General features: G+C 47.1%; 1 protein-coding gene across 1 annotated transcript in view; it reads right to left on the reverse strand.

The window, feature by feature from the left end:
- LOC143020207 (putative cationic amino acid transporter) overlaps positions 1 to 5,000 on the reverse strand; it is a 506,337-nt gene that overhangs the window by 154,210 nt on the left and 347,127 nt on the right. The window contains exon 2 of the mRNA XM_076176374.1: positions 332 to 359. The gene's annotated coding sequence lies outside the window, so the exon portion shown is untranslated. The remainder of the gene's footprint in view (positions 1 to 331; positions 360 to 5,000) is intronic.

Genomic DNA, 5,000 nt, shown 5'->3' on the forward strand with positions numbered 1-5,000 from the left:
TTGGAAATTTTAAAAAACAAAATATCGTAACCGAAGTCGTTTCTGCTCAAACTAAGTAGAAAAAGCAAGTAGAATGCTAGCAAGAAATGGCAAGTGTGCCACCATATTGAGAAGTCTCGCATGACACGACTTGACATCACAAAGCAACGCTTTCAATCATATTATACATCTTGACATACTGACGTCATGAATAGTGCTTTTAGGTGACGTTGTGACGCAACACTGACGTTATGACGTCACAAAGTGAGGTTTGACGTCACGAGATGAGTCCTGACGTCACAACAAACGTTTTTAAAGTTTTGGATAAAACATATTCTAAGTGTGCACTCACCTTTGCGTTGCCTCTGGACTATCGGGATCTGAAAAAAAGACAAAAAAGAAAATTGTAAGAGATGTTGTAGCAGAGTGCTTAAGCTTATGCCCAGGGGGCGTGTATAGCTGATACTACTCCCTTTGCCGTGTGTGTTTAGAAAACAGAGAAAGGCGGAGGTCATGTAGATCCGTTGACTGTCGAAGTTATCCGTTACCAGTCGAGGTCAAAGCCACACGTCGTCACACAGGTGACCTGACATCATATGACACCCAAGGGCAGCGGGACGAAGGCGTCTGGGAATACGAAGATAAAAAACAAAAAACAAAAAAAAAAACAGATAAATAGAATCGAAAATGACCTCATTGTTCGGGCTGAACTCTCAAGAACGCGGACTCAATTTTAATTAATCTATGAATATACCACGAAGATGATGATAATGACGAATCGACGACGTTCCTTTAAGCTGATTAAAATATCCTGATGTTGGGCAGAATAAAATCCCGAATGAGGGCGAAATCGGGTCTTTCACCAGCCACTGAAGACAACTGCCTTCCCTGCTGAGCGTCTCCCGCCGTCCGCTCCTTTCGCGCCTTCGTCTCGCGCGGGAAATAAAACGAACACCGGAACTTTCCGGCTTCATCTACGACCTGCGCAGCTGCCGCAGCTGTAATGGACCCTGCAGCTGCTGGTGCTGCTGCCGCTGCTGCTCGTGTTATTGCACGTTCAGCTGTTGGAGTCGTTACGCTCTTTGAAGGTGTCTTTGGAGTGTTGCTTCCTCGCGGGTCCTCCTCCTCCTCCTCCTCTTCCTCCTCCTCTTCCTCCTCCTCCTCCTCCTCCTCCTCTTCCTCCTCCTCCTCCTCCTCCTCCCCTTCCTCCTCCTCCTCCGTCACCGTCTCCGTCGCCCGCGCGGACCACCTCTTGCGCAGCAGCGGTGCCCTCACCTCCCCCCCCCTCTTCTCGCCCCGGCTCTCATTGGGGTCATGTGCGGCCATTATGCCAATGCCGATAGTCAGAACTGTGCAGGATAGCGACTGTGGTGATGACAATAGTGGTGGTCATGTGATGTTAGTTGTGGTGGTGATGATGATGGTGATAGTGATGATGATGATGATGATGATGATGATGATGATGATGATGATGATGATGATGATGATGATGATGATGATGATGATGATGATGATGATGATGATGATGATGATGATGATGATAATGACGATGACGATGCTGCTGCTGCTGCTGCTGATGATGATGAAGATGGTGGTGGGGTAAAAATAGTGGTGATGGTGATCATGATTGCGATGATAATGATGACAGTCATGATGAAATTGTGGTAATACGTTTTGGTGATGATAATTATTTTTCCACCTACTACAATCCTTAGCATTATCCTCATGTTTATGAACTTTACACACAGAATCACTGCCATCATAATCATTACTAGTACCATTGCAATCATCATCATCATCATCATCATCATCATCATCATCATCATCATCATCATCATCATCATCATCATCATCATCATCATCATCATCGTCATCGTCAACGTCATCATCAACGTCATCATCATCATCATCATCATCATCATCATCATCATCATCATCATCATCATCATCATCATCATCATCATCATCATCATCATCATCATCATCATCATCATCATCATCATCATCACTAACACCATCACCATCACCACCATCACCACCATCACCACCACTATCACCCTCATCATTACCATCATCATTAACATCGTTATTGTCATCACCACCACCATCAGCATCCATCTTTACCAGTCGTCTCAAGTCATAATGATTTATCATCGCAATCAATCAGCATCATCATTACTCACCACCATCTTCCATTATCCCTGTCATTGTCTTGGCTCCCATCTTGGACCGGGCCGTCGAAGGCAGCTACGGGAGATGTCTTCTGTATGTGCTCATTCTATTATTTGTTATAATTTTTTGTATTCTTAGTCTCTGTTCCAAATCCGTCTCCTCTTATGTTCTAATTTTTTGTTGTGTTTTTTACTATTTCTTATAGATACCCAGGTATCTTGGTGTCCTGTAATACAGATAGTTTTACTTAGTTTTCTCTTGAAGCTTATAGAGTTATTTACTCTAATGATAAGTTCTATTTTTTTCATACGGTCACGTTTTTTCCTATTTTTTTTTTCACTCCCAGAGACACAACGACCCTCTTCAGCAGGGTAGGTCACCACCTGTAGACGTCAGTCGAGAACAGGCCCCTGTCTTGAGACGATCTTGTTTGGCTGGGAGAAGGGGACGCACGAACTGGCAAGGTAAACAGGACTTTTGTTCCTGTCAGCAAGCCCAGATTGGTTTGGACTTTACTCTAATCCAAAGTAACCTCACACATGCTCCGCCTCCTCCTCTTCCTCCTCCTACTCCTCCACATCTTCTTTCTCCTTCTCCTCTACCTCCTCCTCCTCCTCCTCCTCCTACTCTTCTATATCCTTCCCCACATCTTCCTTCTCCATCTCCCCCTCCTCCTCTTACTCCTCCCTCTCCTACTCCTCCTACTCCTCCTCCTCCTACTCCTCCACATCTTCCTTCTTCTTCTCCTCCTACTCTTCCACATCTTTCTCCACATCTTCCTTCTTATCCACTTTATCCTCCCCCTGCTTCTCTTCATCCTCTCCGCATCTTCCTTCTCCTTCTCCTCCTCCTCCTCCTCCTTCTTCTCCTCCTCCTCCTTCTCCTCCTCCTCCTCCTTCTCCTCCTCCTCCTCCTTCTCCTCCTCCTCCTCCTTCTTCACCATCTCCTCCTTCTCCTCCTCCTCCTACTCCTCCACATCTTCCATCGCCTCCTCCTCCTCCTCCTCCTACTCCTACATATCCTCTACCTGTTACATTTCGTTCTCATCCTATTCATTTACATCCTCACCCTCATCCTTGTTCAAAGTCCCCATATCCTTCTTCTCCTTATGCATATCCTCAAGTTCATCCTCATCCAAACCACCTCTTCCACCTCCACTTCCTCCTCCTCCTCCTCCTCCTCCTCCTCCTCCTCCTCCTCCTCCTCCTCGTCGTCGTCGTCGTTGTTGCCTTCTTCTTCTTCCTACTTGTCCTCCTTTTTCATCTCCTCCTCTTCCTCCCCTTCTTCCTCTTCCTCCTCCTCTTCCTCCTCATATACATCCTCCTGCTCTTCCCTATCTCCCTTTTCCTCATCCCCTTCTTCCTGGAGTCGCAATCCAACAATCCCACTCCCCCTCCCCTTCCACCGTCCCTCTCCTAATACCCCCTTCACTCCATCCCCCTACCCCACCCCCTTCGTCTCTTCCAGACCCCCCCCCTTGAAGTCCTGCATTTCCACGCCTCTCCCCCCCACACTCCTCCCCCGTGTTCCGCATCACCACTGCAGATACTCCCCCATCTCCCCCCTTCCCCCCGTCCGACCTTCCTTCTCTCCCCCCTCCCCTTCCCTCTCTCCCCCTCCTCCTCTCCTTATCTTCTACCCCCAATCACGAACAGAAGCGATTGGTTTGCCCACCGACCCGCTCTCCAGAATCTTCTGTAGCGAATCCTTCCTGTGCAGAGGGGTACGAGGAGGAGGAGGAGGAATAGGAGGAGGAGGAAGAAAAGGAGGAGGAAGAGGAGGGGAGGGGGAAGAGGAAGAGGAGGGAAAGAGGAAGAGAAGGAGGAGGAGGAGGAGAAGAGGGAATAAGGTAGTCAAGAAATTGAAGATGAAGAAAAAAGGAAGATGGAAAGAAGAAGAAGAAGAAGAAGAAGAAGAAGAAGAAGAAGAAGAAGAAGAAGAAGAAGAAGAAGAAGAAGAAGAACCAGAAGGAGGAGGAAGAGGAAAAGAAGAGAGAAAGATGTAGGAAGGCAATCAAGAGGATAAGGAGGAGGAGGAAGAGCAGGAGGAAGAGGAAGAAAAGAACCAGGAAGAAAATGGAAAGAAAAAAACAGGAGGTGTAGAGATAAGGAAGTGGAGGAGAAGGCAGAAGTGAAAAAGTAGTTGGAGAGGGAGGAAGAGGAAGAGGAGAAGGAAAGGGAGGAGAAAGAGGAGGAGAGGAAAGAGAAGGAAGAGGAAGAGGAAGAGAAGAAAGAGTGGGAGAAGAAAAAGGAGGGAAAGAAAGTGGATGAAGAGGAAGAGGAGGAGAAGAAAGAGGAGGGGAAGAAAAAGGAGGGAAAGAATGAGAAGGAGGAGGAAGAGGAGGAGAAGAAAGAGGAGGAAAAGAAAAAGGACGAAAAAAAGGAGGAGGGGGAAGAGAAGAAGAAAGAGGAGGAAAACAAAAAGGACGGAAAGAAAAAGAGGGAGGAGGAGGAGGAGGAGAAAGAGGAGAAAGAGGAGGAGAAGAAAGAGGAGGAAAATAAAAAGGACGGAAAGAAAGAGGAGGAGGAGGAGGAGGAGGGAGAGTAGGAGGAGGAGGAAGAGGAGGAGAAGGAGGAGGCAGAGTAGTAGGAGGAGGAAGAGGAGGAGGATGAACAGATTTTTCCCACCTAAATTAGCCAATCATATCAAAGCTTCGATCATCTATTACTGGAATGGGCTGTAACACCTTTATCGTTACCCGGGCTGGGAGTTGTTGGTGCCGCGGTGCCGTGAACAAAAAGTGTGCCAGAACTCAGGATAACAGAGAATGTGCCAGCTGACACCGAGAGGTGTTACTTCTTACCCTCTCCAAGTGAAATGAAGAAAAGTAGAAACAAAAATAGTATTTG

The sequence above is a fragment of the Oratosquilla oratoria genome, chromosome 39 (assembly GCF_046742065.1).
Source record: "Oratosquilla oratoria isolate Oo_2021 chromosome 39, ASM4674206v1, whole genome shotgun sequence".
Lineage (NCBI taxonomy): Eukaryota > Metazoa > Arthropoda > Malacostraca > Stomatopoda > Squillidae > Oratosquilla > Oratosquilla oratoria.